The sequence below is a fragment of the Vicia villosa genome, linkage group LG5 (assembly GCF_029867415.1).
Source record: "Vicia villosa cultivar HV-30 ecotype Madison, WI linkage group LG5, Vvil1.0, whole genome shotgun sequence".
In the NCBI taxonomy this organism is placed as follows: domain Eukaryota; kingdom Viridiplantae; phylum Streptophyta; class Magnoliopsida; order Fabales; family Fabaceae; genus Vicia; species Vicia villosa.
In genome coordinates this window covers 80,483,865-80,497,228 of record NC_081184.1, presented here as the reverse complement: position 1 = coordinate 80,497,228, position 13,364 = coordinate 80,483,865, and positions in this window count along the sequence as shown.

Below are 13,364 nucleotides of genomic sequence, written 5' to 3'. Positions count from 1 at the left end.
AGTCAATATGAAGTTCACGCTTGAGTTAGGACTCCATAGCATATGCACACCTTTCTCAAATGAGGGGGGTCTATGTATGTGTCTACGGGTACGCCGGATCTCAAGGACCTTTAGTTACCCTTAACCCATCCTGGCCTTTAGGAACGTAGTTGGGGGACTACTCTTGACAAATGTTGAGAACTAGTCGCTACCCGATACTACAATTCAGATAGGTCCTTTCTTAAAGTATCATTGCATGATGCGAATGTATCATGTCCGAGGGTGCTTTAGAAGGGCTGACAATTCTAGATAACTTGTAGAACCCGTTGCTGAAATCTACTTATCCATAGAAATACCCTTGGGAAGGACACCTGATCAGACCCCATGCAAGCCTTAAGCCAAAAATTATGTGACTCGTGTGACTTGTGTGACTTGCCTGTGTTTGATACTAACCTTCGTTTCCTTGCAGGTTTTGTTAAAAGGACTTGTTCGCCCTTACTGTCTCACGCTTTTCCTAATGAACTGCATTCGCATAACATCATGACATCATGACATCATAAGCATAACATGATTTAACTAACCCTTTCAAGGATCTTAGGAATTTAGGGCGCACAATTTCAGGTGCCTTTGTCAAAGATTGAATTCCTATCAAAGGGGAAAGAGGATTTATTTTCCTTTGGCCACAAACCTTCCAATTCAGAGACTCGATACCTATCCAGGGGCAAGAGGATTTATTTTCCTCTAGCCATGTACCTTCAAATTCAGAAGTATCCCGAATCAGAGGCGATGACCCACTCGATATGGTGAGCTTGATTCTCAAAGAAGGACGTCCAAAGACGAAAGCCAAAATTCTCTAGACCTAGCTGTGTTTGATTCAATGTCTAAACGTTGCAAACTTAATTTCCTATAGATCCTTGAAAGCATTGCATTTGCTTTCATAACATCGCATAACAGGTTTCTTACCATAGGTCTCTCATCTCTCCTCGCTGATTATTTCAGTATCATGAATCTCGAACAATCAGTTAAAGATCTCCAAGCTCAAAATGCCGAGTTCCAAGCCTTGATTATGAATTTGTCCAAGGGGCAAGAAGAGCTGAAAACCATGCTGACTAAAAAGAAGAAGAAGAAGGGTAAAAAGACTCAGGTGAAAAAGCTTAGACCTATCTTGCGACTCAGGGATGCCGAAACCTCTAAGGACAGTGACGAGGACGAGCAAGATGATGATGTTAGTATCAAGACTGATGTAAAATGTAACCATGATTCTGCCAAGCCTTCTGAAGAAGAGGATTATTATCATGAGTACAAACATCCCGATGACAAATACAAGTTCTTCGAAGAACGTATGAAAGCCATGGAAATCCAGAAGGTACCTGGACTAGACTTTGAAGAACTAGGACTTATCTCATGGGTTGTCATTCCTCCGAAATTCAAGACTCCGACCTTTGCTAAGTATGATGGAGTCTCTTGTCCCAAAATACACTTGAGGTCTTATGTAAGGAAGATTCAGCCTCATACTGCTGATAAGAAGCTCTGGATCCATTTCTTTCAAGAAAGCTTATCTGGAACACAACTCGAATGGTACTATCAACTGGAGGGCACCAACATCCATACATGGGAAGATTTGGCAACTGCTTTCTATGTGCAATATCAATATAATGTTGACCTCGCACCAACTCGCATGCAACTACAAAGCATGTCTATAGGCTCTAATGAAAGTTTCAAAGAGTATGCTCAAAAATTGAGAAATTTGGCTGGCAGAGTTCAACCTCCGTTGACTGACAGGGAATTGGTCGATATGTTTATGAGTACGCTGACCGGTCCTTTCTATAGTCATTTACTGGGAAGTTCATCATCTGGATTCACTGAACTCATACTGATTGGGGAACGTGTCGAGAGCGGTATTCGAAGTGGCAAGATTCAAGTGGCTACATCCTCAGGTGCTACAAAGAAGCATTTCAATGGGAAGTCAGATTCCAATGCTGTGTATGGGCAGAAAAGGAGAAACCATGACCAATCTATTGGGGCAGATCTGAGCTCCACACAAGCGACTCAAAAAAATCGTCAAAACAAACAAGACACACCCAAGCGTCAATTCACAAGGATCAATATGTCGCTAGCTCAAGCCTTACAGCATCTGCTAAAGGCAAACCTGGTCACCCTAAGGGATCCCCCTAAGAATCCTAACACCTCTGCTCCTAACTACAAACCCAATGCGAGGTGCGCATATCATTCTAATAGTTCTGGACATGACACAAAGAATTGTTGGCCGTTGAAAAATAAGATCCAAGACATGATCGACGCAGGCGAAATTGAGGTCGACTCCCCTACAACTCCTAATGTGATCACTGCTCCCATGCCTAATCACAACAAGATTGCTAATGCAGTGGATGGCTAAAAAGATGGACTTTTAGATCATTAGATTTACTTTCATTTGCAATTTCTTTCTTGTTTGTTTAAAACATTTGACTTATGATAAACATTATATGTTTTAATAATCATCATCAGTGCATTGCATATGTTTGTCTTGAATAAATTATTTCGCTATCACTCGTTTTAAATTGTGTATTTAATTTGCATATGTTTTGTGTTTATTCAACTCCTGCTAAGCCGTAAGCCTTTTGAGGGAGGATGACGAAAACGATACCGCAACCTCATACAAGTATGCTTTTGAGCGGACTATGCTGACGATGTACAGACATTGTTTCAATTTCTAAACAGTGGAGATATAAGGATGTTAATCCCTCGTCAACCCCTTTGAGCCTAAGAAGTAGAAGTCTCTTTCTTGTACTAATTAAAACCCTTGATCATAACCTGGGGCAGGGTAGTTCTCAGTTAAGTTGGCTGTGCATTCTATTTTAAAGAATCATTCAGTACACCTTTCAATAAAGGTTTCAATCACAAGCGTTCATCCGCACACATCAAAGAAGTGTTGGAGATGTCAATCAAAAGCCAATGATGGTACATCAATCATTAAGCAAGGCAGTCAATATCTTTCAAAAAAAATGAAATGAAAAAACATATATACAAAGAAAAGCCTGCTAAGTCAAAAATCACAAAGAAGACTTAGGCAAAAGTCAAGGCATCCCGCTGATTGTAAGCTCAAAATAGACAGTTCAGGAAAAAGTTAGGGATATCAAAAGATGAAAAAAGAGAAGTCAATAAATTCCTGAACAACACTATGTTGTGACTACCAAAGGGAAGAAGTGACTGCCATCTCAAAAGTTCTCTCTGCTTGTGAACCATCATCATTATCAAAGGTGCAAACCCAAAAGTCTATTAGAACCTGAATCCATAAGTTGAATTAACTGAGCTTAGGACTGAAGATCATCACGAAGAGGGGTGGGTACAACCAAAATTTGAGCCTTTATCCTTTTGTTTCTTAAACCGTGAACCAAGCCACGTTACAACCCTTGAAAGTCCTAACTGAAGCATGGTTAGTTCGAAAACATATTGTCACAACAAAGGTATCCCGACTCCTTAAGGTTTACCACAAATGCTAAGTTGATATCTCATTTTTACAAATGTCATGTTTTTATAAACATCATGCTTTTACATCTCCAGTTTTAATGTTTTTTAAAAAAAAACTCAAGACAGACATATGCATTGCATCTCATGAATTCATTATTAAACATATTCTGCTACATAATTTCAAATGTTAGCATCAGAAAGAACTTGCACAGGGTACAACTAATGACTGAAAGTTATCCCGACAAACAAGATTACTCCGAGAAGCAATGTCTCCTACGTATACAAGGGGCATGTCACGCTTTGCCCAATCAATCTGGGGCAATCAAGTCAAGATTCGTAGAATCTCTCAAGGGTGCCAAAACAATCAGGGGCATGCATCCAAGTAGATCTGAAGCTACTCCTCAACCAACATAGGACATTGTCTTAAGCCTATGATTACTAGGGCCATGTCTCCCATGACACACATCTCATAAAGTCCTCGCAAGGCGAATCTTTTCAAAATTCCTACTAACAGGGGAAATTCTATGCAAGTCCAGTTTAACATCTTGATCAAAACTCAGTGGTATGTCCTAAATCAAATCCAAGAATGGTAGCTACTATAATACTGGGGGCAACTTTCAAGACACTCATGTCTCCCCACAGAGCCGGGTTCACAAGATCATATCCCCACAGAGTAATCATTAAGAAGATATCTTCAAATGGCTCCCCAACAGAGTTTACATCTTCAACACTACCGGTTCTCCAACACGTTGCTCTTCTCCAACATGGCTTACTAATATCTTTTATCCCCAGTCGGGGTACATCAAATTACTATTCATCCCCAAGCATAAATCATAAATCTCCAACTGAGCATCTTCAAGACAAGATCAAACAATAAAATCACAAGGATATAGAGATTTATCTTCTCAGTCAAGACAACATAAATCATATTCACATATCACATGTCATAAACATATTCATACATCGCATACATTACCTCATAATGAGCTCATGCATAACGTACAAGTTTCTCATTTATTTTTAGGGACTCATTACATAATACAGGCATCATGACATTGCATAAAAATTGCTATACCTATTGCAGAATACAAGTACAGACAAATGAATGAAATCTCCAACTTTCAAAGATCTAATTAAGCTACTACGAACGGTACTAACACGATCATCTTCCAAGATCTAATTCATTTACCACGAATGGTGGTGACACGATCATTTTCATAGATCTAATTCAGTTACTACAAACGGTACTGACACGGTCAGAGATCTAATTCCATCATCACGAACGGTGTGGACACGATCAATTACCTCTTCAATCTAGTTCAGTTACTACGAATGTTGCTGACACGACAAGAGATCTAATTCTATCATCACGAACGGTGGAGACACGATCATCTTCCCAAGATCTAATTCAGGTGCTACGAACGGTACTGACACGATCAACCTTTAAGGATCTAATTCTATCATTACAAACGGTGTGGACACGATCAATTCTTCCAAGGTCTAATTCAGTTACTACGAACGGTGCTAACACGATCAACATTCCAAGATCTAATTCTATAATCATGAATGGTGTAGACACGATTAAATTTTCCAAAGTCTAATTCAGTTACTACGAACGGTGCTGACACGATTAATCTCCAACAAACACTTCTCAAATACAAAGGATTCAGTCTAACGCACGACTCATCTTTCAACCTAACGCACGGTTTTCCAGACATCTACGGATGAAAATTGGATTAGTATAACGCACGACTTATCCTTCAACCTAACGCGCGGTTTTCCAGACATCTACGGATGCAATTAGTCTAATGTATGACTTATCTTTACACCTAACGCACGATTTTCCAAACATCGGCTGATGCAAAATAGACCCAGTCTAACGTACGACTCAACCTAAGCCTATTCCTCAGAAGCAGTCTAATGTACAACGCATTCTGACTCTCCAGTATATCAAGTTGGATGGCATCTTCAAGCCCATCTCAATCATACATCTTCTCCAAACACCTGGATGGCATCTTCAAGCCCATCTCCGACAAAGGTCCCTACTTCAGCTAGGGCAAATTCCTGGGTATTCTAGTGTTCAATCCTCTTCTACCTTTAGATTCCGACAGGCACTGATCAGTCAACAATTTTACATATTTCCCATCAATTATTTGGTAAGAAATCGCTCATTCCGGTAATACCATGGTTTAGTTTTATATCATTTTATTTAATTTTCTAACATTTTGCAAATTAGTTCTTGTTTTAATTTTTTTATATAAGATGATTTTGAGACGTTGTTTTGGTAGTGTTTATTAATTTCAGGAAAAAAAGAAAGTTTCTAAAAGAATTAGAACAAGAGCAGAAGAAAACGTGGGCTGCCAGTGTCGTTTGACGCGGGCTGCCAGCTTGACGCGGGCTGCCAGTTTGACGCGGGCTGCCAATGTCGTTTGTCGCAGGAAGTGTCGCGTAAACAGCAAGAGAAGGGTGTGGGCAGAAGTTGACACGGGCAGCCCGTGTCATTTGCACGGCCGTGTCAGCGTGAATGTGCAAAAATTCTAAATTTTTGCTGTTTGTTCAGTTTGGACTCATTAAGGGCAATTTTGTGATTCTGCACTAGATGGAAACACAATATCACTACTTAAACCTATTTTTCAAGGAAAGAAGGCATCTTTGGAGAATTGAATTTTTATTTTTAACGTATAATTTGGGAGAAGAGCAGATTGATGCAATTGTTGGGAAAACGGAGATCTCTCAACCGCGGAAGCTATTGAAGATCAAAGTCATCCTAATTCTATTGTAATGAATTTCTCTTTCACTATGTTTGTTTTTAATTTCATGAACATGAGAGGCTAAACCCCCCAATGCTAGGGGGTGTCCCTGATTTCCTATTGTATTGTTGTTATAAGGAATTTCATACACAATCCCCTAGTATTACTTTACTATTTGTCTAATACAAGTTTATTTAGTTGTTAATTTTTAATTCATATTTTATAATTTTGCAAACAACATTGAAACAAATCAAGGGGTTTTTGTTCAATTGAATTTGTTAAAACACTTAAGTTTATGCGCAGTCCTCAAGAGATCGACATTGGGGATACCCCCAATTATTACTACATCGAGAAAATAGTACACTTGCTATAATTTTCCGATCAAGTTTTTGGCGCCTTTGCCGGGGACTGCCAAAATATAAGTGATTAACTATTCAATTGAAATTTTGTTGCTCTGCAACTAATTTTTTTTTTTCTGCAATTTTTATTTTTGTTTTTGCTCTCAACTAACCATTGTCTAATCTTGTATGCGAGGCAAGGCCTTAGCGGAATTTCTTTTCGACGCAGAACCAAAAAGATCATTGCGAGAAAGACTTCGAGAAGCTAAGCAAAAGAGACTGGCATCAAAAGAAGAATCAACCATAGTTTCATAACCGGAAAACGAAGAAACACTATCCAACCAATCCGAGCAGTCAGAGTTAGAATATGAAACTATGGCAGAGGATCCGCCTCCCGCAGAAAGACTTTTAGGTGATTATGGAAGAGCTAACGCACCACTTGACCGAATGACAATAGTAAATGAACCGGTCAATGTGGCACATTTCCAATTACATCCCTCTACTATTCGCTAGTTAGAGAGCAAACCCTTTTCAGGAAGAATCAACGAAGATGCGAATAAGCATCTATAGAGACTCCTTACCACCACAACATCATTGAAGATTGAAGGCCATTCTGAAGAAGCCAAGATACTTGTGATGTTTCCTCACTTTATCCGAGGATGCGGCAGAGTGGTTTTACTCACTTCCAGCTGGGAGTATCACAACGTGGCAAGAGATGGAAAATGCTTTCCTTAATGAGTATTTCCCTGCTTCAGTTTTCATTCGAAAAAGATATGACATTGTCAATTTGAAACAAAAAGAAGGGGAATCACTTGGAGATGCATATAAGAGGTTCAAGAGGTGTTTGGTTGCATGTCCCACTCATAACATGGATCCAACTGAGCAAATGCAAACTTTTGTGAATGGTCTACGAGTCAAGATAAAACAGCTTATAGACACTGCTGCAGGTGGATCAACTAATTTCTCAACAGCCACTGGTATCAAGAGGATCATAGAAGCAATTTCCTCTAATGAGCATATTGAGTTGTATGATCGCACAAAGAACCAAACTGGAGGAAAAATTGATTTAAAGCTTGGAGATCAGGTTGTTAAAATGGAGGATCAAATTGCAGCTGAAGTCGATAGAAGACTCAAGAAGATGACTGTTGAGACTCAAACTGTGGCTCAAGTTAAACCGGCTCAAACTGTCAGCTGTGAGATTTGTAATGGCCCTCACCAAACTGTGTATTGTTTGGCAACTCCTCAACAAATTGAAGAGATAAATTTCTTGAAGCAGAACAATCCTTATTCTAACACCTATAATCAGGGGTGGAAGAATCATCCAAACTTCTCCTGGAAAGATCAGCAACAACAAGTGCCTCAGAAGGCAGAATGGGAAGTAGCTATTGAGAGATTGGTCGGACAATGTTCGCAGTTTCAAGAAGAGACGAGAAAAAACCATAGGAACACCACAGCTTCAATTAAAAATCTGGAAGTTCAAGTGGGTCAGATAGCACAACATCTCACTCTACAGGCACAGTACCCTTCCGAGCTCAACTGTGAAGAATCCTAAAAACCAAGAGAATATCAATGCTGTCTCAACAAAAAGTTATAAAATACCAGAGTCTGAAGAAAAAATGGAAATAGATGACAATTTGGTAATAGAGGTAGATCTTGAAATAAGAGAGTATGTGAAAGAACCTGAAGTAGTGGCACTACCGGATAAGCCAATTGAAGAGAAAAATAAAAATGAGGCTAAACCGGAGGTTAAATTACCATTCCCCTCTAGAGTAGCCACAAAGGATTCATAAGGGAAGGATTTTGAGAAGTTTGCTGAAATGTTCAAAAAGTTAGAGATTAACTTACCCTTCTTTGAAGCACTGGAGAATATGCCTTTGTACAAGAAATTCATGAAAGAAGTGATTTCTAAAAAGATACCAGTAGGAGTGGAACCTGAAGTGGTAACTGAAAAGTGTGGTAGAGTCTCACCAGAAAAGAGGATCCCAATCAAGAAGAAAGACCCTGGAGCAGTGGCAATTCCTTGCACTATCAATGAAAGATCGTTCAAGAAGGTGTTAATTGATTCTGGTTCTAGTGTAAGTTTAATGCCATTGTCTATCTTCAAAAAGCTTGACATTGGAAAGATAAGCGAGAGTGAGACCAAATTGAAATTTGTTGATCACACCATTAAGTAGTCATATGGGATAGTTGAAGATGTATTGGTGGAGATCGGTGAGTTTATCTTTCCAGTTAGGTTCCACATTATGGATATTCTCGAAGATGAAGAGACTCCTATCCTTCTTGGGCGGCCATTTTTGATTACTAGTCGATGCAGTCTGGATCTCGAGAAAGGGACACTAACAGTAAAATCATTTGATGAAGAGGTAACAATGAAGGTCTTGGACGTCAAAAAGAAAGGTGCATGTGGAAATAATAAATCGTCGGTTGGTATGATTAGAAGTGAGGGAGAAAGCAAAAGTCCAAAACCCCTCCCAAAAAAAGTATCAAGCATAGTCTTTCATGTGGCCTCAGCTCAGGCATCTATTATAAGCTCTACGCTCATTCAAGAAGTCAAAAAGAAGAAAAAAGAGGACAATCAAAGTGAGAAGATGAAAGTGGATAGCAACTTGAAGAGAAAACCAACCAGGTTTGGAGAAGTGACAAGCAACCAGGTTTGGAGGAGGAAGTACCCTCCTTAATAAAGGGTAATGGACCGTCGAGCCATGCGACGTTAAATAAAGCGCTTCGTGGGAGGCAACCCACGATTTTAATAATGCGGTTTACTTTTTGTTTTGTTTTTCAGAAAATAAAGAAAAGTGGGTCTCTCTGGTGAAAGCTAGGAAGCAGCAGCTGGAGTCGCAGTACCCTCTGTGAGATCACCCTCACTATCTAGAGTTTAAACATTGAGGTCAATGTTTGGTTCAAGTGTGGGGGGGTTTTATTGCATTCTGTTTTTATTTTGAGTATTTGTTTTTCCTAGTATTTCTATGCTATTATGTTTACCAGGTGTTATAGATTGATGAGATTTACCGTATGGTTCATGGAGTGGTAGTAAAAGGATGAAAGATCCAACCAAAACTTGCACCCCAGGCATCCCTGAAAGTTGATTCAACAAAAAATAATTGTTGGACGCAACTTGATGACACTGGACCGAGATTGAAAGATGGTACACACGAACCGGAAAAGGAGCAACATCACACGATAAGTACTATGGATCCTGTAAGTTATGCCCAACATGGTGAGAACACAAAAAGCCAGAAATATATCATCACAAGAGAGTAGTCAGGTATGACTTTATCACTTTGAATTTGCGTATGTTCTACTCATATGACACTACATGTTGACACACACCGAGGTACGTTCATTGTGTTAACATTGAGCCTTTCCATCCACCCTTCATTATGTTTATCCATTGCAAACCCCTTTGAGCCTGTATCCCTTGTTTGTGTTAACCACATGTATTAACCCTTGGCCAAAAAGAAAAAAAAATTCCATTTTTTCCTACCCTGCTCGGCATAAGTGTGTGAAGTTGTTGTTAAGTCAATGCAAAATTATAAGTTTGGGGTAGTACACAAAAACAATATATGTGTTGAAAGAAAAAAAAACAAACAAAAAAGAGAAGAAAAATTGTTGAGACATCAAAATGTATAAAAAAAAAGGAGAAGAATTGGAATTAGCACTTGCCTAAGCAAAGAGATATCGCTAATTCATCATACGCTCAAAGCAACAATTGAGTGAAGCTCAAATAGTAGAAACGGTGTGATTGAATCCCATGATACTAAAAGGAGCACCAAAACAAGAAAAACAACACAAATGCTGAGCCTACACCCCTTGCATATCTTATTTCTTGTTTATCCCACCTGTCCTAAGCCCCGTTACAACCCAAAGACCTCAAAAACTGTGTGCAGTGTGTTTTTGTATGAAAGTAGAATGTATTCGAAGTTAAAAGTTGGTATTGCATATTATGACTTGTGAGTGAATTGTTATTCTTAACCCAGAGAGAATTGGTGAGATGTGTGAAAAAGCTTACAGGTGAAGGATTACTTTAATGTGGAAGTGAAGTGGGCTATTCGGGTTGTGTAACTGACAAGATTGACCGGAATGGTGGAAGTTGAGTTGCGAAAAGCACAGTTGTATTGTGGTAACCTAAATTCAGGGGTGACCTCAGTTTTGTCTGTTCATGCATTGCGTGAGGACAAGCAATGAGATAAGTTTGGGGTTGTGATCGGTCACCAATTTTACATTTTTCCATCAATTATTTGGTAAGAAATCGCTCATTCCGGTAATACCAAGGTTTAGTTTTATATCATTTTATTTAATTTTCTAACATTTTGCAAATTAGTTATTGTTTTAATTATTTTATATAAGATGCTTTTGAGACGTTGTTTTGGTAGTGTTTATTGATTTCAGGAAAAAAAGAAAGTTTCTAAAAGAATTAGAACAAGAGCAGAAGAAAACGTGGGCTGCCAGTGTCGTTTGACGCGGGCTGCCAGCTTGACGCGGGCTGCCAGTGTCGTTTGTCGCGGGCTGCCAGTTTGACGCGGGCAGCCAGTGTCGTTTGTCGCGGGCAGTGTCGCGTAAAGAGCAAGAGAAGGGCGTGGGCAGAAGTTGACACGGGCAGCCCGTGTCATTTGCACGGCCGTGTCAGCGTGAATGTGCAGAAATTCTAAATTTTTGCTGTTTGTTCAGTTTGGACTCATTAAGGGAAATTTTGTCATTCTGCACTAGATGGAAACACAATATCACTACTTAAACCTATTTTTCAAGGAAAGAAGGCATCTTTGGAGAATTGAATTTTTATTTTTAACGTATAATTTGGGAGAAGAGCAGATCGATGCAATTGTTGGGAAAACGGAGATCTCTCAACCGCGGAAGCTATTGAAGATCAAAGTCATCCTAATTCTATTGTAATGAATTTCTCTTTCACTATGTTTGTTTTTAATTTCATGAACATGAGAGGCTAAACACCCCAATGCTAGGGGGTGTCCCTGATTTCCTATTGTATTGTTGTTATAAGGAATTTCATACACAATCCCCTAGCATTACTTTACTATTTGTCTAATACAAGTTTATTTAGTTGTTAATTTTTAATTCATATTTTATAATTTTGCAAACAACATTGAAACAAGCCAAGGGGTTTTTGTTCAATTGAATTTGTTAAAAGACTTAAGTTTCTGCGTAGTCCTCAAGAGATCGACACTGGGGATACCCCCAATTATTACTACATCGAGAAAATAGTACACTTGCTATAATTTTCCGATCAAGTTTTTGGCGCCTTTGCCGGGGACTGCTAAAATATAAGTGATTAACTATTCAATTGAAATTTTGTTGCTCTGCAACTAAATTTTTTTTTCTGCAATTTTTATTTTTGTTTTTGCTCTCAACTAACCATTGTCTAATCTTGTATGCGAGGCAAGGCCTCAGCAGAATTTCTTTTTGACGCAGAACCAAAAAGATCATTGCGAGAAAGACTTCGAGAAGCTAAGCAAAAGAGACTGGCATCAAAAGAAGAATCAACCATAGTTTCATAACCGGAAAACGAAGAAACACTATCCAACCAATCCGAGCAGTCAGAGTTAGAATATGAAACTATGGCAGAGGATCCGCCTCCCGCAGAAAGACTTTTAGGTGATTATGGAAGAGCTAACGCACCACTTGACCGAATGACAATAGTAAATCAACCGGTCAATGTGGCACATTTCCAATTACATCCCTCTACTATTCGCTAGTTAGAGAGCAAACCCTTTTCAGGAAGAATCAACGAAGATGCGAATAAGCATCTACAGAGATTCCTTACCACCACAACATCATTGAAGATTGAAGGCCATTCTGAAGAAGCCAAGATACTTGTGATGTTTCCTCACTTTATCCGAGGATGCGGAAGAGTGGTTTTACTCACTTCCAGCTGGGAGTATCACAACGTGGCAAGAGATGGAAAATGCTTTCCTTAATGAGTATTTCCCTGCTTCAGTTTTCATTCGAAAAAGATATGACATTGTCAATTTGAAACAAAAAGAAGGGGAATCACTTGGAGATGCATATAAGAGGTTCGAGAGGTGTTTGGTTGCATGTCCCACTCATAACATGGATCCAACTGAGCAAATGCAAACTTTTGTGAATGGTCTACGAGTCAAGATAAAATAGCTTATAGACACTGCTGCCGGTGGATCAACTAATTTCTCAACAGCCACTGGTATCAAGAGGATCATAGAAGCAATTGCCTCTAATGAGCATATTGAGTTGTATGATCGCACAAAGAACCAAACTGGAGGAAAAATTGATTTAAAGCTTGGAGATCAGGTTGTTAAAATGGAGGATCAAATTGCAGCTGAAGTCGATAGAAGACTCGAGAAGATGACTGTTGAGACTCAAACTGTGGCTCAAGTTAAACCGGCTCAAACTGTCAGCTGTGAGATTTGTAATGGCCCTCACCAAACTGTGTATTGTTTGGCAACTCCTCAACAAATTGAAGAGATAAATTTCTTGAAGCAGAACAATCCTTATTCTAACACCTATAATCAGGGGTGGAAGAATCATCCAAACTTCTCCTGGAAAGATCAGCAACAACAAGTGCCTCAGAAGGCAGAATGGGAAGTAGCTATTGAGAGATTGGTCGGACAATGTTCGCAGTTTCAAGAAGAGACGAGAAAAAACCATAGGAACACCACAACTTCAATTAAAAATCTGGAAGTTCAAGTGGGTCAGATAGCACAACATCTCACTCTACAGGCACAGTACCCTTCCGAGCTCAACTGTGAAGAATCCTAAAAACCAAGAGAATATCAATGCTGTCACAACAAAAAGTTATAAAATACCAGAGTCTGAAGAAAAAATGGAAATAGATGACAAT